The 25,154-nt window shown below is 42.7% G+C and overlaps 1 long non-coding RNA gene across 2 annotated transcripts; it reads left to right on the plus strand.

Moving 5' to 3' along the window:
• The first annotated feature begins 16,760 nt into the window (after positions 1–16,760).
• LOC307219776 lies at positions 16,761–20,046 on the plus strand. Of its 2 annotated transcripts, none has more exons than XR_013840545.1 (2): positions 16,761–17,536; positions 17,573–20,046. It is a non-coding gene; the product is annotated as an uncharacterized lncRNA (long non-coding RNA). The 2 variants fall into 2 exon arrangements; XR_013840546.1 differs by having other exon boundaries at positions 17,577–20,046.
• Positions 20,047–25,154: the final 5,108 nt, after the last annotated feature.

A 25,154-nucleotide genomic window follows, 5' to 3' on the forward strand; every position in this document is an offset into this window, starting at 1 on the left:
TTGGATCTCAAACCCAGAAGTGAGTGTTCTGGTTTTCGAACTATTTTTGGTAGCCGAATGTCCGACAGGGCTTCTGCGGTTTCCAGTTGGCTGTAGGAGCTTCCTGCAGCCAATCAGAAACCACGTTTTGGAAACGTTTTGGAAGTCGAACTTCCAAGGTACAACTGTACAGAATATCAAATAATTAAAATACAGAACACAGAAAAACATAAGAATAATAAAAGTGTTCATCTCCAGACTGATGTTTGCTTCAATTTAGAGCTAAAGAACATATTTTTCCTGGGAAAGGAGTAGGGCAAGGGTACCTAGAAAATACAGGTCAGAGGACTTCCGGGTTAGCACCTCCGGCAATGGCGGAGCTCCTCCGATCGGGAGGAACTTGCTCCGTGGAAAGCAGGATCTGAACCGCCATGGTGAAGGCGGAGACCCTTGGAAATCACAGGCGGAAGAGCCTGTGAACTTGGGATTCGGCTGGCACCTTTTGCGCGCCCCTTACTCATGGGGAGACCCGGTATCGGGAATCCGGAGCGACGTGGGATGAGTGGCGCGGTGCTTTGAATCGACCGCTTCTTTCATGGAGTGAAGCCGCATTGCTGCTGTCGGAGAGCGCTGACTTTTTCCTGTGGACAATTGGATTTTAAACAACAACCTGTGAGTAGAACGGAAAATTGGATTTCTAAATACCTTAATTCGGCATCGAATGGGGAAGGCTCAAAACAGGAAGTCCGCCTCCCCTTTTTGTAAATAGACTGAAGCAAAGTATTAGTAAGCTAAGGTTTTGGAAAGCTTCATGTAAAGGATCTAACTTCCATCGATTGAAACTATTAAACCCCCCTTGGAAGCAGGGGAAGAGGGGGGAAATTTTGACCAAGCGTGCCTGCAGGAGAGAGTGGAAAACTAAATTACCACGTCTCTGAACCTGGGAACAGGCTGCAAAAAGGGAAAAAAAGAGGAAAAAGTCCATTGACGGTGAACAGTACATATTTGACAGCTAGCTTATAAGAGAAAGATACTGTTTCCATTGTCCGCTTCTGCGTTTTAAAAGAAGGAAAAGTAACTGAAAATTGATACTATTTTTCACTTTTGGAACTGTGTTGGAAAGGACTGAGTTGTTGAAACCGTTACAAGAGTGGAGCGGAGGCATCCAGCTGTAAGATAAGGACTGTGAGAAACCAGAGCTTGACCTTGAACATCCCAAGAATGTCGGTTAGGGAAGATTTAGTGTCTGCATTTTATAAGACAAACTATTTGCTGGAAAAGCTTCATAAACAGATAGATGCTATGGCTATTAAAATTGACATCTTGGGATCAAAAGTGGGTATTAACACAGAAGTTGTCAAGGATCCGGCACAGGAATCTATCATGACTGAACAAATCGTTGAAAAGGAGAAGGAGAAAGTTGCTGTGGTCGAACCTAAAGTAATACAAGGGGGAGCCTTAACCTTACAGATGCAAATTGAGGATTACAAATTGAGGCCCTTTATGATTGAAACTAGAAAAAGACAGATCTTGAAGATTGGAGCCTGGCCTGGTCTGGAAAAGGAAAGTTGGAGAGATTCCCCAATGCAGGGATCAATTGACTTTTGGGATATGGATTTGGGTCAGGAGGAGATTGGAGCTTTTGGGGCCTTTGGTTTTGGAGGAATTTTGAAACAAGATTTGGAATGCTTTATGGATCCTAGCTTTAACTATGGAAATCTGGCTGTCCTGTTAAGAAGGAATAAAGGCATTGTTGGGATGGAGCTCCCCTGAGATCTGCTTTTTAGCACTAAAGATTATGAACAAAATTGGCAGAAGGGACGTGAAGAAGAGTTAAGAGCCTCGGATATAAGATCTCCAGGTTGATGGACTGTTTGGAGTTGACAGAAGGGACGGCAGAGGCCGAGACCAGGGAGAGGAGACGGTGGAAGAAGTTTGGGAATTTAAAGTTTATATTTGGAAATTTTGTAAAAATTTAATGAGGGAGAGAAAACTCGTGGAATGAAATTTCTATGACCCTAGTGTATTAAGATAGATTATAAGGATAAAATAAAGAGGGAAAGGATTTGCTGAAATATTTAACTGAATTAGAATACAAAAAAGGGAGGTGGGAGGAGGTCAAGGAAACAAGCAAATGAAAGATATATTATGTGAAGGTTTGATGTGTTTTTTGCTTTTGTTTTTCCTTTTTTCTTGATCTTTTTTTTCTTCTTCTTTTTTTGTATGGTATTCTTTTTTTCTATTGTGATACACTGTTTTGTTTTTTGTTTAAAGTGGTGTTTTTCTGTTTTATTTGTAACCTTTAAAACCTTAATATTTTTTATTTTTTTTTAAAGAAAGTACAGGTCAAATGGAAAACTGCTTTCTAAGCACAGGACAAGCATAAGTATGAACGAACCCAAAGTGATATGTCTTCCTTTTTAAAGCAAATTTGAAACACGTTTCCACCCTCAAGGAATTTTGGACGCTGTAGTTTGTTAAGGGCTGCTGAGAACTCTGTGTGGGATAAACTACAGGGCCCAGAATTCTTTTTGGGGAAAGGGTGTGCTTTGAATGTGCTTAGAGTATAAGTAACCTATATCCTTTTAGAATTGGCAGCAAACTGCTGCTGATGTAGAAGAAGCTTTGTATCAATTTACTGCAAATTGGCTTGAAAGGGAAACAGATCAGTTGTTGTGCCCATGCTTTAAGAAAATATTGCTGTGAAATAGGTGGCAAATTATGCATTTATTAACCTCAACATATCCAAAGGGACTTGATGGAAACCCCAAATATTTGGATAATTGGGTATTTGGCAAAAAATTACACCTCCTGACAGCAGCAGATGAAGTGTTTTGCTGATGATATTTTCATAGGTGGGTGGGTGTGCCAGGATCCAAATTTCTTTCACTTACATTCACTTTCTCGCTCTCTGACACTCATCAAAAGCCACTCCGAAAGGTCAAGAGATTTCCCCCAAGAGCCATGCCTGAAGCAGCATGGTGTTTAAAAATTCAAATGCACACATTATAGTCCATTTGTTCAATTTACAGAATGCAGGTGTGATGGCCTGGGAATGCGATTCAGAGGCTGAACCGGAGGAATCCCAGCCTGCACAGGAGTCCCCGCCTCCAGGGCCAGCTGAACTGGGGCAGGGCCTTGATTCTGAAGCGCCTGCACCTGTGCCGGATCCTCAGGAGCAGGAACCAGGTGAATCCACTCTGGCTCCAGAGGTGGTTGAGGACTCAGTGCCTACAGGTGAGTCTCCCCCTGGGCCCAGTAACCCTTCAGCCTTTCCTGAACTGCAGAGGCTCAGGGCAGAGAGGCGAAGGGAACTGGTTTCTCCCAGGAGGAGTGCTCGCCTTAAGGCCAGGAGAGGCGGGTCTCCTGGAGGCCGGGACCGCCCCTGGCCTCAGAGAAGATGAAGGCCAGTCAGCCCGGTCTCAGGTTGTGGGAGCAACGTCGTTGAAGAGCTGTTTCGGCCAGCATCCAGTCCTGTTCCCCCAGAGTTCCTGTCCTTGCCCGGCTTCCCTCTGTGGACCCCGCTTCGCCCGAGGAGGACTGTCTGCCGACCCTCAACTCAGGTCCTGGACCTCGCCCCATGGTAACCACCACCCCCCTGGACCAGCACAGTGGGTTTAAGAATGATACAAATGTCCTCCATAGATGACAGAATGGAAACTGCCAGAATGACAGTTATCATAAGCATTTTGTGTGACAGACTCTTCAGCTCCAGGCACTTTATGGGCAGAGTTTAATTGCTTTCATTGACCACGCAAAAGACAACTTCCAATGCAAGTGAATGCCCAGGAGGTTATTGCCCATCAGAGACTGCAATATAATTTCATGGATGCTTATTACTGGCTCAGACTACCCCCCCCCCCCCCGTTGCCTAGTTAAGTTGAAAGGTGCGAACGGCTGTCGTGGTGTTTAATAGCAACTGTAATGGGCAAAGTACACCGTTCTTGAGAATTGCTTTCATTCTCAGAAAGCCAGAATGTCTAGCCTGCCGTTCTCATGTTCTCTCCAATACTGTCCTTTTGGGGAAAGGAGTTTTGCAGCTCTTCAGGCTCCTTCCTTTCAACAAGCTGTTAAGGGAAACTCCCTTGAGGTTTGCCTTGGAGCTCTCTCTTCCTCTCAGTCAGCCGCTGCCGTCACCTCTGACTCCTTTCTCTAGTGTAGCACAAACAGCAGCCTCAGTAATAAAAAAGGAAAATGCTTTTAGTTCAGTTTACTGCGTACAGGCTTGGTAAATTCAGAGCTGGGAGACATGGGTCCAGGCCTCATTTTTGCGATGGGTAGCCATTGGGTGGCCTAGTTCACAACAGCATTGATCAAGCTTAGTAACTTACTCGTAAAATGGGAACTGGAAGTAACCCACATTGTTAATAGTGACTGAGGCAGAGGTGTCCTAACTCAGAGCCTGGGGCCCAGAAGTGGCCTTCCAAGCCACTGGAATCTGACCCAGAGATAAAGTGCAGTGCTTGGTATTTAGAGTGTGGTCTAAAGAGCAAACAGAATTCTGCTGATCTCAGGGCTGTGATCAGGGGGGTGGGGGAATAATGCCTCTGTCTGCTTTTTAAGAGATCCACTCTCAACAGCAGGCAGGGGGATCTTGTTGTCAGGAGCTTGTCCTACACTCAAGTAGGACCTTGGTAGAGACACATGCCCGACTGGCATGTTCCCTCCCTCCTGGTTGATCATTTGGGAGCGTCAAAAGCTTTCTTCTGCCCGAACATCACAGCGACCGATGCCAACAGACATCGGCACACTTAAGGATCTGCAGAGTCTTCGCAGCTTACGTGACAGACATCAGCAATTCAGCATTTTGGCTAATCTACTTTATTTACATAAAACACGCACGGAGCACTGCAACATGGCTCCCTCTCTTTTTAGTATCAGACAGCAAAGAGGAAAAAAACAAAGGACAAGTCCCACTTCACAGAACACAGTAACACAAACATCCTGTCTCCATCACTTCCCACTCTGCGGAGTCAAAATATACACCGTCATGTGATAGACAGAAATCCCATGACTGCAATCACGGAGCAGGAATTCTAACACTTTGGCCTCAGTGCTAAGCACCACAGCACTGAGAACAAGGAGAAGCCTTTGTCTGCTCTTTGAGAGTAAAAGGAGTGGTGTGTGTGTGTGTGTAAATGTTGCCCTTTCCTTTGCACAAATCCCCCAATGCAAACTAAAAGACAGGGCTTCCAGCCCTCTCCACCCAGCACTTGGATCAGGGGGAGGGGAGAAATGCTGCCTTTTACTCTCACAGAAGGAGTTGTGCAACGTCAAATGGCCCATTCCAAGCCACCCCATCTTTCTAACACAAGGAACTCTCTTCTGCTGCAATGTCTCCCAATTACTAGTGCATGCATATGTTACACACTAGTATATAATCACACCTGAGCCCTCATAGGTTGTCACCTTGGAAACCACAGCAGAATATCAGTGCAACCACTGGACTCATTCTTTGTAACTAGGTGTGCTGGAAACCTGAATTAAGCTTTATTGGTGGTTAAAATATTTGTGCAGTATTGACTTTCCAGAAGCTAGGCTGAGTAATAAATTGTGAGTCTCCATGGCTAAGAACCCAGTACCAGTTTTTTTCCATCATACTATTAACCGCAATGCTGTATACAGCACTGATGTGATAGATTTCACCTGTCAAATCCAGCAAACATAGTTGCGTGGGTTCGGTGTCGTATTGTATCAGGCTTAAATTCTGATGTGCTTGAGAGACCAGTCCAAAGGGGGTTAAATCCTGTATCGCAAAAAGGACATACACAGATTTCATTTTCTGCCTTGGGAATGCAACCGGTAAATGTGATGACTTTATATAACTCCGTCGATGAAAAATGACCAACCTGTGATGAGCAAACAACGCTGGCAGAAAACACAAGAGCAGACACATAATTCACAAGCCAGACAGTGAGAGATAAGACGCAGAATGAAAATAAGTGTGTGCCTGCATGTGTCGCTGTAAAGGAGAGAGGGCGGGAGGTTGGGAGTTGAATGGAGGTGGGGAAGAACGGAAAGGCTTTACTAGAAGAGCACATTGCATGCTTGGCATTTAAAATTGCCGTTCATCTATAGCTACTACTAGGGTAGCATAAGTGTGCCGAAATTCTTTATCAAAGTGACAGGTCCTGCTTCCAGGCAAAAAATAAATAACAGGAGCGATTAAAAGCATTGATACAGAACATCAGCCTTTAAAACCAATTACCTTTGTTTCATGTCACAGAATGCAAGACATGCACACACATTGAACAGAGCTTTTCTAGGTATGCACAGACTGCAACACAGTCCTGAGGAAATTGCTCATAATTGGATTGCAGTGTAAGATCAGTTCCCTTTAAATAAGAATAAAATACCGCGAGTCACCAAGCCACATAAAAATGGATATGCTCTAGTCAATGCTGCCTTCTGTCATCAGGCCATTTGGACATCCAGCTCAGTATTGTCTGCACTGATTGGTAGATGCTCTCCAGGTTTTCCATAGAATCATACAGTTGGAAGGGATGCTGAAGGTCACCCAGGTCAACCCCCTGCAATGCAGGGATCTCAACTAAAGCACCCATAACAGATGATCATCTGACCTCTGCTTAAAAACCTCCAAAGGAAGGAGAGTCCAAAGGGTCTTTTCTGGGTCTATTTGGAAAGACCCAAGGACCTTCTGCTTATGCTCTGACGTATAACACACTCCCCACTTCAAAACAGACTTAGTATTTAAACTGGAATGTTAAGCATGTGGTTAACACTCTTCAATTGAAATATTGTTGATAAAAAAAAAAAGGTTTGAAAACAGTTTCTCCATGTGAACCAGGTAGTGACCTCTCCAGATAGTGGAACGACTCTTCTTTTTTATATCTCTGCAGCTGCAATCTCCTGGGTGACAAGGATGCTGTTGGGCAGCTGAATGTGCATGCTTACTCCATCTACTTCCTTCCCTTCCATCCCCCCTGTGTGGTCCCAGGCACTGGCAACCCACGCTACACCACTGTGTCTCACCACCATTGTTGAGAAGAGCCTTTACCAAAGGTGTCATGGGCTTTGAAGACACTCAAACTCAGGGTGCAAGGGAGAAACATGCTAAGAGGAAGGCACACTTGGCAAATCCACACCGTGATCAACTCCTGCCTGAAAACCTCTGTCCCCACTGTGGAAGGATGTGTGGATCCAGAATTGGCTTCCACAGTCACTTATGGACTCATTGTTAAAACCGTGTTTATGGAAGACAATCTTACTCGGCTACGAGTGATCACCAAAGAAGAAGAAGAAGAAGAAGAGGAAGAAGAAGAAGAAGAGGAAGAAGAAGAAGAAGAACAAGGAGGAGGAAAGAAAGAAAGAAAGAAAGAAAGAAAGAAAGAAAGAAAGAAGACGCAGTCAGCTTAGGAAAATACATGGGAAGCTACTGTTCATCCATCGACTCTAGTATTGCCCACACTCACTGGTTGCACGTCTCCAGGCTTCCAAGCAGGTCTCTCTCCCAGCCCTGTCTGGAAATGCCAGCGACTGAACCTGAGATCTTCTGCATGCAAGCAGACACTATACCACTGAGCTCTGGCCCTAACTTCTGCACAGGGAAGAGAGAGCACCATCGTGTGCTTCACCTGAGGCAGCATCAGCTGCTGAGAACTACTTTGGATTTCCTATTGATCTCCTTAACTGTCCCCTGATGACCCAAAGGTTCATTCCTTATAGTGTGAGATAGAATCAGCCAACCAGATCAGGGTTCAGTTCCTGCCCTGAGTTTGCCTTAGCTTTAACGAAGCTTGCCAGAGAGATTTCTGCAAGAGCCGCAAGGTGTTTCATTGCTGTCAATTCAGCCTGAAACCCTTTCTGCTTCAACGCGTGCCTTCCTCCACTCTGCTTCGGGTGTTACTGTGGTGCTTCTGCAAACAATTCTACAAATCAAGAGCTGTAGGGAAGAGTTTTCAAAGACAAACAACGTAAAACAACACTCCAAACAGACTTCTTGAATGAATGCTTCATATAGCAAAGAGGGGGAACTCAACAAAAAGCCCAGCTTGTAAGAACAAAACAAAACGATGGTGTTCATTTCAGTTGGTTCAGAATGTGATTGACAAGAGTCCTGTTAAGGGCAAGGCAGTCGGCATTTGTAATACATTTATTACATCAGTGGTTGCTGGTGCCTTTCTGGACCCAATCCAAAGGGCTGGTTTTAAAGCCATTGAAAGCCCTAAACTTCTCAGGACCAGGCTGTTGAGCTACTTTTACCCATACTTTCCTGCCCTCATCTTAAGATCAGCTTTCCCACTCCCTAGGTCAGTAAAGTGAGAGGCCAGGAAGGAGAGGTAGTGGTGGTTGATAGGTTTGTAAGAAGGCGGGCAGGAGGGGGCTGGCTGAGGGCAGAGTGAGACTGGTTGGGTCGTGCTCCATTTGCCCTAGTGGACTAGCTTCCACTGGGAAGAAGTCCTTCTCTAGGGTGACTGTGCAGCTCCCTTCCACTGGACCAGCATCAAATCTTTACATTTCAGGCTCTGCAGAACCTTTCTTTCAACTAGCCTCTCAGGCATGATGTTCGTTAGTTGGATGACAGCTGGTTATGTTCTCTCTCTGCTTCTGTACTGTTTTGCATCAAGTGTTGATCTGGAGTTGTTTTAATGTTTTACATTTTGCAGTGTTGCGCTGCCCTTAAATCTGTCATCTTGTTTGTAGGCCACTTGGGATGGACCTTTGCCCAGAAAGGCAGCCTAAAACTATTTAAAACAAATTATTTGTGTTCATTGGAGTCACAAATGCGCTTTGTGCTTGTGTGTATGAAGTGTGCACCAGCTTCCCTAAACGTGGCAATTGCTAGGTTTATAGGACTTTGAAAAACTTCAGAGAACTTCAGTGGAGAATCCCACAACACACGGGGTAATGCTGACTACCAACTTAGTAGAGTATTAGACAAATTCATGGAGGATCATCAATGACTACTAGTCACAATGGCTGTGCTCTGCCTCTGTTTATATCCATGCCTCTGAACACCCGTTGCTGGGAATCGCAAGAGGGAAGAATGCTGTTGAACTCAGATCCTGCTTCCATAGGCATTTGGTTGGCCACAGTGAGAACAGGATGCTGGACTAGATGGGCCATTGGCCTGATCCTGCAGGGCCCACACACACATGGAGAGCAAATGTCACCGGATGAGGACCAAAAGTAGCAATCAAAACTAATCTGCTCTCAGTAATGGAAATATTGCTTTTAATTCCTCCACATACAAACAAAAAGGATGATGCCAGTGAATCTACAGCAAATCATCCTACAGTTCTGTGGGTGGATTCAGCTGTAGGAGAGCCGCAGAAATGTCTTTAAGCCAGATTATTTACTTCTTGAGGCTCACATTGACTATACAGTGTGGGCTTGTGGGTTTAGTTTCATAAACAGTGTAGGTTTAGTGTCTACTCTCATACAGAAGTCCTAAGCTGGGCATGGGTGGACAGATTGGGGGAGGGGGTTGAGCAAGATTGAATAATTGTATGTGTTTATTATACTAAGTGTATCAGTCTATGCTAGCAATATTTGATACTCAACCACACTTTGAAAAAAATCAGATCCCATTAGTAGACTGAATAATTTATCAGGTTATACAACAGAGTTTAATTGATGGTTGCATTGCTTCCCTAGATGTTACAATTATTTAGTGCTTTTGTACCATGCTGATGTGGAGAATATTCTTACAGTTGGGGTTCGATTTCAAAAGCCAGCTCCACGAGAATTAAATATGCATCCTGGAATGGGGAGAGTCTCACCATTGTCCACCACATCAAAGATCCTTTCAGTACCAAATACCTTTACTTTTGGAGACCTGGGCAAAAAGCAAAACACAGATGCTATGCATAAATGCCTGCATGAAAATAAATGCAGATGCAAGAAAAATCCTAGCATACAAAATAACTAGCCACACAATCCTATGTACATCTCATCAGAAGAAAACTCCTTTGTATCCAGTGAGGTTTTTGCATCAGGTAAGTGAGCGCAGACTTGCAGACAGTGTTGAATCCCCCCCACTAGCTACTACTTGGCAATTATCTGAGACGTGCTTTGAACAGGATACTTAAGAAGCGCTTAAATCTCTCTCCTTTGGTATCAGTGGGTCTTAAACTGTTCTTAATTTTGGCTGGTTTGTGGCTGGCATGTTCTAATAGATGCTGGGCAGGGGAGGGGGGAAATACTTTATTTTAAAATATGCAATCCTCTTTTATACTCCATGCTTTTTTTTAACAATATCCTTGTTAGCTGAAGAGGCAGCTAGAGGAGCAAGAGCTGGAGTCAAACCACATCCGGAAGGCCATTGGTTATTTCTTCCTGCAATAGAACCATAAGTTTCAGCACTGCATTCAAATTCTTGAATTAAAGACCAAGACTGAAACAGTCCCATTCACACTCTGTCACTCATACACACTTTTTTTTTTTTTGTAGTTCTCATAACTCATCCTGCAGAGATAATCCTTACTAATCCCTAAATTAGTTTGGAATTAGCAAGATTTGGTACACTTTTGCTTATGTCAGGCCTTAAAATTAATAGCATAACAAGTAAAATCTATGTAATTTAGGTATCTTCAGGCTTTTCAGATGCAAATCATTTTTAAACATTTACCATACATTTGCATGGTGGGTAGTGCTCCTGTTGTGACCTACTTTGGATCAAGTCATGACCCCCTAGTGGGTCCAGTCCCACCAGCTTAAGATCGCTAATGTAGTTGACGTATGTCACAGGTAGATCAACGTAATTTGCAACAAAATACTGGCCCGCAAGCGGAAGATTTCCCGCTGCTACATTGAAAGAGATGGTCAAACACATTCAATTAGTTGTAAATCTAAAGCAGCTCTATACTAACATCACACCAGGGCTGGAAATACACCGCAGGTATTCTGTCAGAAAATCTGCCATGCCCAATGTCTGCACAGCCAGGGAAGGGAAGATAAAGGCACAAATGCAGAAAATACAAAAATGGCAGAAAATGAAGGACACACTCACAGCTTCTTGGGAAATGGTGCCAATGCCCACCAATCTGAGACTCTGTTGGTAATGATGCCCTCAACTCACAGACATGAGCATGCAAGCCCAATGCCCTTGTTTGCATCACCCCCTCACACACAGCTACCAACCTTTCAGCTTAGAATTGTCGCTGTCTGTGGATCTCTCTGCTGTGCTTGTTGCTGTCTGAGGTTTTTATGTACTTGCTGTAAACCACCCTGCATTTTTTAATTTTATTTTAAAATTATCTTTATTGAGTTTATAAAAAAAAGAAAATAATAAGAAGAAAGAAAATACAAATAGCCAAGAATTTCCCATAAAGGAAAAAAGGTGGCATTTAAGTTTACAAACTGCTCATATCTGTGTTGCAATTCAATTAATCGTTGCTACCTACATATACAGTGCTACCTCGGGTTAAGTACTTATTTCATTCTGGAGGTCCGTTCTTAACCTGAAACTGTTCTTAACCTGAAGCACCATTTTACCTAATGGGGCCTCCCGCTGCCGCCGTGCCGCCAGAGCACGATTTCTGTTCTCATCCTGAAGCAAAGTTCTTAACCCGAGGTACTATTTCTGGGTTAGTGGAGTCTGTAACCTGAAGCGTATGTAATCTGAAGCGTATGTAACCCGAGGTACCACTGTAATTTAATATGCCTATATACAATGTAACAAACAGTAATAAAAAGAAATGTGAATACTTCCGATTAAGTCCATAACACTCTTCCTGCTGTAACCATTAGATCCATACACTGTCTTCCTACTTATATCTATTATTTAATTTCATAATTATTGTTTTTTGTATTAATACCATATGTTGTTACTCATTCCTCTAACGTCAGAAAGCCTCTACTATTGCAGTATCCCTGGAGATATTCTCTCACCATTTTCCATTCCTTGTCCACCTCCTTTTCTGAGGCTCCTCTCACTGGTTCCATTTTTTTCCGCTAACATTAGATATTCTACCAGTTTAGCTTGCCATTCTATCTTGGTTGGAATTTTAACTGATGGAAGAGAGTTTTGAAATGAAATGAAATGAATAAACATGCTCCTTCATGGTGCTTTTCAATTTCCATCAACAGTTCTGCCCTATTTGGATTGTTCTGCTAGACTATATTCATGGATGGATCTGGTCCCCATGGGCATTTTCCTCCTGCTGGCGTATCAGGGAGCACCATTGGCGTATGTGCCTGGCATTCTGCGTGCATAATAGGGATTCTTCAAAATCCCTGAACGCTTCAGCCTACATAACTCTAGAACAGGATTGCTCCTTTAATCTAACTTCATTAGGCACAACGGTTGCCATAAAAAATGGTAATACTCCCAAGGCTTTTCCCCCTCCCAATATATTTTTTGAAGATTTTTTTTTTAATGGTAAACGCTCACTGAATTTTTTATACATCCAGGGAAAGAGTCGAGATTGAATAAAACTGCTTTGTAAAGACACAGTAAAAGTGGAGCTTTGGGACTTTCTAGATGGCAATTTCACTTTAATGCTTTTCAGTCAAACCAGCCAATTTATTTGCTTCAGAACTCTAAACGTCTGTAGTGGGTACCCACAGAAATACACTTTCCATCTTCGGGAGCTGTCCCTCTCTTCTTTTGTCATCAGCTTTATGCAACTTAGACGCAATGACTGATCTGCACAATCTAACATCCTGTGGTCTCCAGGAGAGCATCCCTGGAACCACTGGAAGCACCAGATAAGCACCTTATGCCAATGCTAGACCAATGGTCCATCTTGCTCAATATTGTCAGTACTGTTCAGTCAGTACTGGAAGTGGCTCTCCAGGGTTTCAGGCAGGGGGCAATCCCAGCCCTACCTGAAGTTATCAGGGATTGAACCTAGGCCCTTCTACATGCACAGCAAATGGTCTGCTAAATGGGAAGCAGAAGGTGTCTATAGGTCTGCTTGCCGCAGACACTCTGGGTGGCTTCCAGCATATATAAAAACATAATAAAACATTAAACATTTAAAACATCTCTCTACAGGGCTGCCTTCAGATCTCTTCTAAAAGTCTTATAGTAGTTTATCTGTTTGACATCTGGCTGGCAGGCATTCCACAGCGCAGGCTTCACTACTGAGAAGGCCCTCTGCCTGGCTCCCTGTGACCTCACTTCTCACAGTGAGGGAACTGTCAGGAGGCCCTTGGTGCTGGATCTCTGTGTCCAGGCTGAATGCTGCAGGTGGAGATGCTCCTTCAGGTATACAGCACTGAGGCCATTTAAGGCTTTAAAGGTCAGTACCAGGAACTTTATATTGTGCTCAGAAACATATTGGGAGCCAAAGTAGGACTTTCAGGACCAGTGTTTTATATATGGTCCCAGCGGCCACTCCCAGTCACCAGTCTGGCTGCCGCATTCTGGATTAGTTGTAGTCACCTTCAAAAGTAGCCCCACACAGTAGTAGCCCAAGTGGGAGATAACCAAGGCAAATTCATCAGCCCCCACCCCCCCAGTTCTATTTTAAATTCAATAACTCAACTTCAACTGGATGGGGTCTTTTTCTTGTTTACATTTTATACTTGCTACTGCTGATTTCTATCTATTTATGGTTTGTATAGTTGCTGTTGTGTTGCTTTTCTTGTACGAGTTTATCGTTCATTTTATATGTATCTTTATATTTATTTTATATTTTGCCTTGGGCCATATTTAATTGGAAAAGGCAGCTGATAAATGCCTATGTTGAAATTCCCTCCACTGCACAGTTATTAAAGGGAAGAATCTCTTTCCTTGGCTGCACCCAGTGACCCTCCATAAAATGCTTCCACTTGTTTACCCCCCAAGGTATTAATATATTGATTTCACCTACCTGTAAAAAACATTATGGATCTCCAGTTCTCCAATCACTTCAGCGCATGTTATTTCCTGTGCTGACAAGGATTTATTGAAATACCAGTTTGACTGCTCTTTCTGTTACAGAAGGAATGCTTCACTCCAGATGCTATTCACTATTTTTAGACACACCAGTGTGGGTGGGTTGGGGTGGCAGGAGATTTTTCAGTGCTGAGCCATTTCTTAATAATATATTGGCATGGGCGCAGAGAGTTAAATAATTAATATTGAATGATATTGTTCTCCTTTGTAAATTTTAGAAAACAGAGTAGAAAAAATAATAAAGAGTGTAACTACATTTTGGTAATATATTTCAGAAGATAGCATTTTTTATTAAAGAAGAACAACACACTAAAACCTACTGGGCCTAATATCTTGCTTAATCTCAATCTTTGTGTTACGTTTATTTCATTTATTTCAATTGGTACATTTATTTCAGTGGGCCTACTACTCTGAATATGATTTACTCAGATACTACCCACAGCAGGGCAGAATTCACCTAATGAGTCCCATCACTGGAAACCCGCAAAACAACTTCTACTTGTGCCATGGTGTTTCCCCCCTCCTCCTGCAGTGGGCACCCCCACCCCTTTAAATTGCTTTGTGTATGAGGGAAGGAAGAGGGAGGATGCTTCCATCTGGCAAGCTGAAATGCTTGTGCTGACAAAATGATTGGCATATTGCACTGTTAGATTCTTCCCACACTTTCAAGCAAAGCTTATGTATAGAAATTAAGGACATGTCCTTTCTATATAACTAATCTACTAGCTGATGGGATACAGCAAGGCAAGGGAATGACAGGCCCAGGAGTCAAATTCAGCTTCCCTATCCAGCCATTGGGACACACTCTGCACCAGCTCTGCTCTGCACCCTTCTCAAATGCTTTTGCCTGACTAGAATGTGAGTAGAATGCCTCTTGTATGCCTGGGTAGAGGTGTGCGCACAGAAACCTATGAATTTTGTGTGGTTGGAATGTAGTCTACTAAGCAAAGTAAAAAAATTATTGCCCCACCCACCTTTGCCTTTGGCCCCACCCATGCATGCATGCAGCCTGAAAAAGGTTTCAATTATTATTATTATTAGTAGTAGTAGTAGTAGTATTTCTCCCAAAGGAGTCAAGAGTGGCAAATGTCTTAAAACAATTCCACTACAGATACAGATTGGAAAAGAGCTATGCTCAAAAGGTTTGCTAGAAGAGAAAGGTCATCAGTAAGTGCCAAAAATACAGTGGTACCTCGGGTTAAGAAGTTAATTCATTCCTGGAAACAAGAACAAGTACCAACATTGGAGGAGTGGAGAATGAAGCTGATGGACTATGCAGAGCTTGATAAACTAACAGGGAAGGTCAGATATCTACGAGATCAAAAGTTCATCGAGGACTGGGGAAAGTTAGTGGAATATTGGGAATGCATAAGAGAGAATGAAATCACGTTAGTGGCATTTAAAGAAGCTCTGTAAAAACCTAAGAAATATTGTAAAAAAGAAAAACAGGTGTGGAAGGGTTTGTTAGAAGGCAATAGCTAATTTAGGAAATGTGTAATCAAAAAGTTTAATTCGGATGATTGTCAGAGAGGCTGAAGGAAAAACGAGAAAATTTGTTAAAGTTGTAATGTGGTGTGATATGTATTTTTCATGATGAAAATCAATAAAAAATATTATAAAAAAAGAAGTTAATTCATTCCGGAGGTCCGTTCTTAACCTGAAACTGTTCTTAACCTGAAGCACCACTTTAGCTAATGGGGCCTCCAGCTGCTACCGCGCCCCACCACGCGATTTCTGTTCTCATCCTGAAGCAAAGTTCTTAACCCAAAGTACTATTTCTGGGTTAGTGGTGTCTGTAACCTGAACATAGCTGTCAACATTTCCCTTTTTTTAAGGGAAATTGCCTTATTCTGAATAGGATTCCTCTCAAGAAAAGGGAAAAGTTGACCGCTATGAACCTGAAGCGTCTGTAATCCGAGGTACCAGTGTATGTGTGCTAATATTTAACAGGAGTAAACTCCAAATGGAAGGTGTCACAACACCAGAGGCCTGATTCCTATATTGTGTGGAATGGTTCTCCTAATAAGATGGTGCCTGCAGGCAGTCCTCAGTGATTGAGCAGGTATAGAAGGGGTGAAACACTCTATTTCAGGTATAGGATTTGGCAGAAGCCAGGCACACCGCTGCCATGACAGATACATCCCTGGAAATCTCCCCTTCTCCAAGCTGCCCACATCCAACCCACAGATGAATCGATTTTTCATCGTTCTGCAGGCAATGCAGTTCCACTGGCAGAGTATTACACCAGCCAAACTTTGGAGAGAGGGCCCTACATCTAGCATGCCAGTGACCTGCCTCAAGTTCTGCTGGCATAGCAGAGCTTTTACTGCTCTCAAAACCACCTCAGCCAGCAGAACTTGAGCAGAGGATTGCGCCCTTGATGAAGCAAATAATTTCTCATAATTATGCTGCATATTTTGAAAGGGAATGATATGGGGATTTGATATGCTGCACTTTACCCAATTGCGCGTGCGCGCACCCCCCCCTAATAATGAAGTAGAGTCACAGTGGTACAAATGCAATCAATCAGTTGCAAGTGTAAGAAATGCAATTAATTACTTTGATAATAACAACCAAATTTTTACTGAGTCTGCTGGGCTTCATTTCCAGCTCTATAAATCACTAGGACATCTCACACACATGCTGAATAAAAGAGATTAATCCATTTTGATAAATGTGCTAAAAGCAGGCCCCCCAGTTTTAAACAACGAATGTGTCAAAGAATTAGCAGGCTTTGGGAAACAACTGGGATCCACATATTTTTGTTCAGATCTATCTCTGCAATCAGAGCTTTTACTTTCTCTATTTCTCTATATATAAAGAAGTTTGAACTTTCAGGATTCCAACAAAATACTTACACCTTGTGTGGTGCTGAAGCTTTTTGCAGGATCAATACCTCTGAAAATGGATTTGATACCTTGCAGGTGAGTGCCTTAGAGGACATATAGCATAAGTTAAGCTATAGTACTTATATAGGATTCAAAGGGCAAGATGGGCAAGCTGAAGTGCTAGAGAGGTTTGTGGCTGACTAGCAGGTGAAAGTCAATGCCATATGAGCAGATCATGAGAAAAAGACAAGGGTAAGCAAGGCTGGCCCAAGACATTTTGGCAACTGAGGCAAACAAAAAAATGGTGCCAGGGAAAAAGGGATGCATGAAGATCTACATCAGGAACAGGCAGGGAATAAATATCTACACTGAAAACAGCCTTCTCTACTTGACCAGAAGAAAAGACCTAAAGCATGGTGATGACTCTATATATGCAATTATTTGCACTGGAATCACACCACCTTATATTTTGGAGTTAAGTTGTAGCATTGTTGGAAAGTCTGCATTTGTCTGGAGGGTTTAGGAAATGAACAACTGTTGTTACTTGTGGGTTCCAGATAAGGACTTGCTGAAACACAATCTGTGTTTCACAAAGAACATCACTCACTTCTTGCAACCTCCCTTTCAATGATTGGGAGGAGGCTGCAAAAAGGGGCAAAATGATCATTCAGAGTGAGGGCAGGATGTGTTGCTGTCCCTCTGCTCTAGCTTTGTAATGCTATCACATATGCTTATCCTGGTTCCATGATGTCACAAAATTCAATCTCATTGGCTGTTTGATGTAGTGATACCACCATGAGCCCTCAGATTGCCTCTAGAAGAAGCACTTTTTTGCTTTGTTTCAAAAGAAAAAAATGGTACTAAAGCTGCAGTTCAGCCGCAGGTAGGAACATGTAAAGAAAGAAAGAAAGAAAGAAAGAAAGAAAGAAAGAAAGAAAGAAAGCAAGCAAGCAGCAGGAGTAGATCTACTTAACTTCCCAAATTCTCACTGGTGAAAAATTTAGCCCAGCCATTTTTCAAAAAAAAAAAAGCTGTATCTAGGTGACCCATTTTTCCACCACTACAAAAATACTTTAAAAGGTTTTTCTGGGAGCCCACGCAAAGGAGAAAAACTGGGTCTTTTTAATTTCCTGGTGGATAGAATGCCATTGGTAGAATCCCTTGCTGAACTGTTTGCAAATGTCACTGCTTTATAGAGAAGTATCAAAGCAGAGTCGTGCAGAGATGAGTTATGTGACTCATTCAGACTTTTTTAAATGAAAGAAAAGAAACCAAGTGAAAGCCATTTCCTTCCCCATTTCCTTCCCAAGTCTGTCCCCTTGTCAAACAGTACACATATTATCCCCCCCCCCGTCCTGAAATATTTCTCTACTCTCTTGACACAATGCATTTCAAATGTGAGGAGGAGCTACATCGATGTTCTAACGCCCTGACTATTCCATCTTATCTATGGGGTGAGCAGTATGATTGTCGTGTGAAGGTTCTAACAAGTGCAGTTTTAAATTGCAACCTTTTCTTCTACTTGCCACAATGCTTGTCAGTGGATTAGATTAATGTGAAGTCATTTCCTGTTCTCATTACTGCCTTTGTTAGGAGAACAAAGTACCTGAATCTTAATTCCCCCAAGCATTGTCAGAAATGGACTGGTGGTCTCGCTTTTTTCATATTTCAAAGCTTGATTGAAATAACCCCATCATTCTTTTTCTTTCTTTGACAAGGAGCAGAGTGGCTACCGTGTTAAAATCATTTACTTCAACGGTCTCTCTTACTGCAGTACATTTGTTATGCTAAGTGTGAGGCCTTGCCAGTTGATTGGCTTATTATAAGGTGAATGTATAGTCCTTACGTGATTATTTCAGGGGATCCAAACCATGTTATATTCTGATACAGTGAATTCATGTGTGCTATGCTGGAAATTGACCTCTTTCTTCAGCAGGGTGAGGGATGAGTGGGTGAGAATCGCACAACCTGACTGAAGTGGTAACAAAGGGGACTTTTTTTGACATCAGGTGATCCTTAGGAGTAAAGCCTTAAATTCTCCTTCATGGCAGATGGGTTAAAAGGGTGGTGCAAAGAGGCCCTGTGAGCTGGCTAAATTCTTACACAGTTTGGAGTCAGGGGATATCTATTTGTAACAGCAGAGGATTCTCTTTCAACTTTTTCATTCCTTTTAAAAACTGATTTTGCTGCTTTGGTAAAGCAATGGAAGCAATTTACCTCCTATCCACGGCCATTTCCAATTGAAATCAATGGGATAAGTCAGCCTTTTATTATTACTCCATCCTATGCTCAAGTTGTAGATATGTGTGAATAAAACCATATACAGTTGTACCTTGGAAGTCGAACAGAATCCGTTCGACTTCCAAAATGTTCAAAAACTAAAGCGCAGGAAGTTTGGGTTCCAAAGAATGTTTGCAAACCAGAACACTCACTTCCGGGTTTGTGATGTTCAGGAACTAAGCTGTTTGACTTCCAAGGTACAAATGTATCCGAAAGATACCACAGACTCCATTTCCCTTCATTCCAAGGAAACTGAATGCTAAGTCAGTGCTGGAAGTCCTGGGTTCTCTTGCTACTCAGAGATTCAGGTGTGCACAACAATTTTAACATATCCTTGGCAATGCTGGATATTGCTTTATGAACAATAATTTTAGGAAGTTTCAGCATTAAGTAAAGAAGAATGGATAGGCATCACACATCTTCCAGACAGCCTTTAGGTTTGCTAGGTACCTTTATGTAACTGGAAAAATGAGTGGTGGCAGTCACAAAGAATTGTGCCATTGTGAAAGCTGTATATTATTCTTTCTCTGTCCTTGTGCATGACATGTCACTCCAAGACAAAATCATGTTTCATAAGTCACTTGGCTGAGTTAGATCAGTGCCCAGACCACTGACACATAGAGGCAGTCAGATTTTTAACTCATCCGAAACAGCTGCAGTTTGCAAGAATCACAAAATTCTGAGGTGATGCCATGTTTATTAAGCACATCCTTGTTATCTCATTATACCAAATAAGCTGCTAAGTACTTACAAGCTGCTTCCCTTTTAGATACACAGCAAGTAAGAAGATGTAATCGGAGGTGTAGGCATATCGATCCGTTTCCGTTACTCTACAGAAAATTGCTTTAGGCTAAATGCCAGCGTAGTTTAACCAGCTGCTCTTTTTCCTCATACAGATTGATCTGAGATCTTTCCTCTCACAGTAATGCTGTCAATATGGAATTGATTCAGAACTCTCGCAATCCAATCTAAATTGGAGGAAGGATTATAAAGGGGACAAAAAAGAGATTTTGTTCAAGACTCTAAATTAAAGTTATGCAAATGAACCCTTCACAAATGTGCTAATGACTTACATGCAAGCTTTAATAAAGCCGGAAGCCAATTTTAAACTCATTTTGTCTCTCCCCCCCCCCGACGTTCACTAAATTCTGTGCCTAATTATTAATGAACTAAGGTGTTCAGTCTTCACTAGGCCTGATATTATGAATTATTTTCAATTCATGTTCTTCATGAAATGGCTTAAAACCTGAACTTTAGAATGTTTAGTGAGAATTAAGCCCATGTTGCTTTTGGGTGTTTGTAAGATTACACTAGAGTCCTGTGCATGCTTACCTAGGGCCAAACTGAACGAGGTGGAATCCACACAATTAGTAACCATATGAATCCCTTTTTAAAAAAGCAAATAGCAGGCATGGTGAGGGTAATCTGAATCAGGATTCTGACATTGGCGTAGACTGCAGTGGTGTCCAAACTTTTTTCAAAGAGGGCCAGATTTGATGCAGTGAAGAGCCATGAGGGCCAACCAAAATTGCTGACCTTTTTTTAGGATTGAAGTTGTTGAGGTTTTTACCCCAGAAAATAAACTGCCACAGGGGCCCAATTAGACTGACCGGCGTGCCAGATTAGGCCCCCGAAACAGACTTTGGACATGCCTGGTGGAGAGAGCTTTAACTCTTTCCCTCCACTGGGATCCCAATCCAGTTCTCCTCTACCTCCCCACTATTTACATTGTTAAAAACACTTCCATTTGCATGGTAACACTTGATTAAATGTAAGGGGATTTATTTTAGAATCAATCAAAATGCATTTTAGTGTGCACGCACTCCCTCTCTCTCTCCAGTGTTCACCATCAATCATGTCAAGACAGACAAGCTTGGAATATACAAGGCGTGAATGTACAATGCACAGTGATCACAGATAACAAAGGTAACAGCTAATGGAATAGCGTTTCCCCAGGAAGCATATTAGCTATTGGTAAATTGGTCCCATTATCAATATATGGGTGAATGGCTTGATGTGTTTTGTAAAACATTATAAAAAGAACACTTTTACCTTCTTCTTAGTGCTTCTCAGTAGTCCCTTTGTCAATAACAAGCACTTATTGATGCTAAACCCCATCCCAGTTAATTTACTTTAAGAACATCACTGTCCAACATTGCTACAGTATTATAACCAGGACTGTAGGTATTCTACATGTCTCCCATTTTCACTGACCAAGTGTAGACACTTGTATCTAAGATGGCATTTGGGGTTTTTTCTTTCATGCTCTGCATTAATTATTAGAAATATGCTGTTTCTAGCCATCTAAGAAATGAGCTTGGAAACACAAAGGAAAAGCATAGGTCAATCCAGAAATCATGCATGTAAATTTTGACATGCTTTTGGATATATCCAGTATTCAAGTTCAAAACAGCACTTTGTTAGTGTTGCTTTATAATATTTCAGAGTAACAACCGTAGCCATGATCAGGAATTATGACTGAACAAGAAATACTAATCCATGCTGGGGACATGAGGCCATGAATGCTGGTGCCAACCCCACCTGATCAGTACCAGAGCTCCCTGTGCCCCAAATCTTTGAGCGACGTTCCCCTGGAGTAATAATTTATTATCCATTTCCACTAGTGGGTACGTTTGTGTAGTTTTCTCTGCAGAGAACACCAGCCCACGTGGTTGTCTTGAAATAGGTGATGATCAGAGGGAGGTGAAACTGAGAGTGATGTAGTAATGGGGAGATGAATCAGTTAAGCAATTAAAAAGATAATTAGGATTGCAGCCTAGTGTTTTATGAGAGAAAGATGTCAAGCTGACAAGCTGCAGTGCAGAATGCCCCCAAATAAATAGCTGGAATCAACCAGACAAGCGTTTCCAAAATTAGATCTAGCCCTTCCTTAGAGGTGGCTGACCCTCTTGGTAATTGTACATGGAATTATTGAGGTTGCTACTACCCATCGTTTTCAGGCTTAATAGGGCATTTCATGATGTATCTGCAGCTGCGCCATGCTTGCTTAGTCTGTACAATCAGACAATTTCTCATCACATGCTGTAAATTCCTTGTTACGTTTCATAAGCAGCTTCTCTGCCCTCTCCCCCAGATGATGTGGTCTCCTGCATCTGGCACAGACCGGTCGCATACCAGCAAATTCAGGTTGCACAATTGATTGGGAGGTAGTGTGCAGCAAACACGCCTCCCCAGAAGATCAGACTTTTTGCAATAAGGAAAGTGGCTCTACGTCATCTAATCTCCCTGCCAACAAATCAGAATGAATAAACAGGTCATCTGGAAGCAACCTGGGTTGCTTTTCCTTTCTCTCTCTCATCTGATATGATTGTGTCATCCTTTAAGTGAATGAGAAAGGCTGCTGTCAAGAGACACCTTGATAGGCTTTTAGAATGGTCAGATATACATCCCACTGATGGATGCCACTCCTAAGAAGGGACTGCTGTTTCCCACTTCCTTTCCCTTTAGGGAAAACAAATAATGTATGAGCTGGCTGGCTATCAAGCGGGTCTCACATATTGTTGTGCAAGTTTCATACATAAGCAATGCCTTCAAATTTAAAAGAATCGATCTGGCCAGAGTGATGCATAGATTACATGAGAACTGGAGCAGCATGTCACAGGAGAGCTGCAAACTGGATCACTGAATACAGAACTCCAGCATGAAAAGATCTTCACAAGTTTCCAGTTTGCTTTTGGTCCCAATTAAGAGTGCCGGTTTCGATCTTTTAAATCACTAAGTGGCTGGGAAAATCAGTTTAGGAAGGGCCAGCTTCTGCCCTATGAACGTGCCTATTCATTGAGATCATTTCCTGAGACCCTTTTTCAATACCCCCACATGCAGGAGGAAGGCAGGTGGGCTTTCTGGGGTGCCATTCTGGTTATGGAACTCTTAGTCTCTAGACGTAATTGTTTCTAAACCTGATGGAGTCTTTAGTAGATGGCTTGGGCCATGAAAAACAGGCAAAAGCCAACTTCTTGACCTGGATCAATCCTTTATCAGCCTCTCTTCCACACCCTCCTGGAGGGTCTTAGATGAGTCACTTTTCCTCAATTTATTTTACCAATGATCTTCAGGTGTTTCTTAGTGGCCTTAACACACTGCAACATGGTTGGTTGGTTTAGTCGTTTAGTCATGTCCGACTCTTCATGACCCCATGGACCAGAGAACACCAGGCACCTCTGTTCTCCACTGCCTCCCGCAGTTTGGTCAAACTCATGCTGGTAACCTCGAAAACACTATCCAACCATCTCGTCCTCTGTCGCCCCCTTCTCCTTGTGCCCTCCATCTTTCCCAACATCAGGGTCTTCTCCAGGGAGTCTTCTCTTCTCATGAGGTGGCCAAAGTACTGGAGCCTCAGCTTCACGATCTGTCCTTCCAGTGAGCACTCAGGGCTGATTTCCTTGAGAATGGATAGGTTTGATCTTCTTGCAGTCCATGGGACTCTCAAGAGTCTCCTCCAGCACCATACCACTGCAACATACCAAGGTGCTTTTCTCCAAAATTTATTTTATTTAATATTTATTACATTAGCTGTGATTCCTGCATTGCCGGGGGTGGGGTAGCCAAATCACCCTTTGGGTTCCTTCCAGCTCTCTGATTCTATTATTTATATCCCACTTTTTCACCAATGAGTTCAGGATGGCTCTCTGTCTCCCAATTTTACCCTCGCAACAACCCTGTGAGGTTAGTTAGGCTGAGAGGCACTGACTGGCCTGAGGTCACCTAGTGGGGACTAGAACCCCAGCTAGAACCCCTGGTCTTAGTCCAGCAATCTAACCACTATGCTACACTGCTTCAATGTCCTGCAGCATTTTCACTTACCAAGTGGCTCTCATGACCCTAAGTATCCAACAGGGAAAGGTTCTCCTCCTCTGCAGGAGAAGGATGAATCCTCAACCTGTTTTCTAGGCTTCCATCGCTGGGACCTTCATAGTGCTGTGTTCCTCTCATCACTGATGATGCTTCAAACATGTCATTGATTGCTCGTGTTTCAGGTCTAAACCTTCACTGCAGCCATCTCTCACTAAATCCTTGGGACCCCCTAAAGCCTTTTCCTGGAATCATATTAACTATTGGAGCTAGCCTGGAGAAACCATTTCACTCTCCCACTCTTTTAGATGTTCTGCTGAGTGCAATAATGAGGGTATGATTACTCCATCACTCAAGAACTCAAGGATAGTAGTTCTGGTTCAGACCAATGGCCTCATCTATCTTAATGATCAGTCCAAGCAGTTTTAGAAGGAGTGTGCAGTGGCTCCTTCAGTTTGTTGTTAAGAGTGTCCCTAAATATCAGAGTTAACTTCCTCCCTCCTGACATTTTCTTGAGCAATTTCATCTATTATTATCCCCTGCTAACATTTCCTATGGTCCACCCACACCATTCCACTGTATCCTCTGTGAATTTTATTTGGAACTTGGGGCCAAAAGTAATTGACCTACCCAGTTATATAATTTCTTTAATACCGGCAACAATGTGCAGGATGTTTACAGTTGCGAGTTAGCTTAATGAACTCAAATCATTTCAATATAAATCTCGACTGTCTTGAGACAGTGGGCTGGAAAGCCCTGTTGCAACAGATAAATAGATACTCCAGCCTTAGCTCTGAGGCTTGATTGGATCCTGCTGCTCTTGAGAGATGACAACATGCTTGCTTCATGCTGAGGTTCATACAAAACATTCTCAAGCAAACCACAATGTATAATTGATAGAGACCAAGAACATTTTTCTTCCAGAACATTCAAACCACAGTCTTTCTCTTTCAGCCATGGGGAGGGAAAACCCTGTCAGTAGCTAAACAGCAACTCCAAAAGTTCCAGACACATCACTAATGGTGGAAGAGGCCCTTTATCAGTGGGGTACCTCCTGCAGGTGCCCCACTCCGATTAGACATGAGGCAGGTGGCTATCCCCAGACAAGGGCTACTTGGTGGAGATGTCCCACTTATGGTACGCTCTGCCTAAATAGGGTTTTCTGCTGCCTTCCTTGTTATTTACAGTGGTACCTCGGGTTAAGTACTTAATTCGTTCCGGAGGTCCGTTCTTAACCTGAAACTGTTCTTAACCTGAAGCACCACTTTAGCTAATGGGGCCTCCCGCTGCTGCCGCGCCACCGGAGCACGATTTCTGTTCTCATCCTGAAGCAAAGTTCTTAACCTGAAGCACTATTTCTGGGTTAGCGGAGTCTGTAACCTGAAGCATATGTAACCTGAAGTGTATGT

This window comes from Podarcis cretensis (genome assembly GCF_951804945.1).
Source record: "Podarcis cretensis genome assembly, chromosome: 7".
Classification (NCBI taxonomy): Eukaryota; Metazoa; Chordata; class Lepidosauria; order Squamata; family Lacertidae; genus Podarcis; species Podarcis cretensis.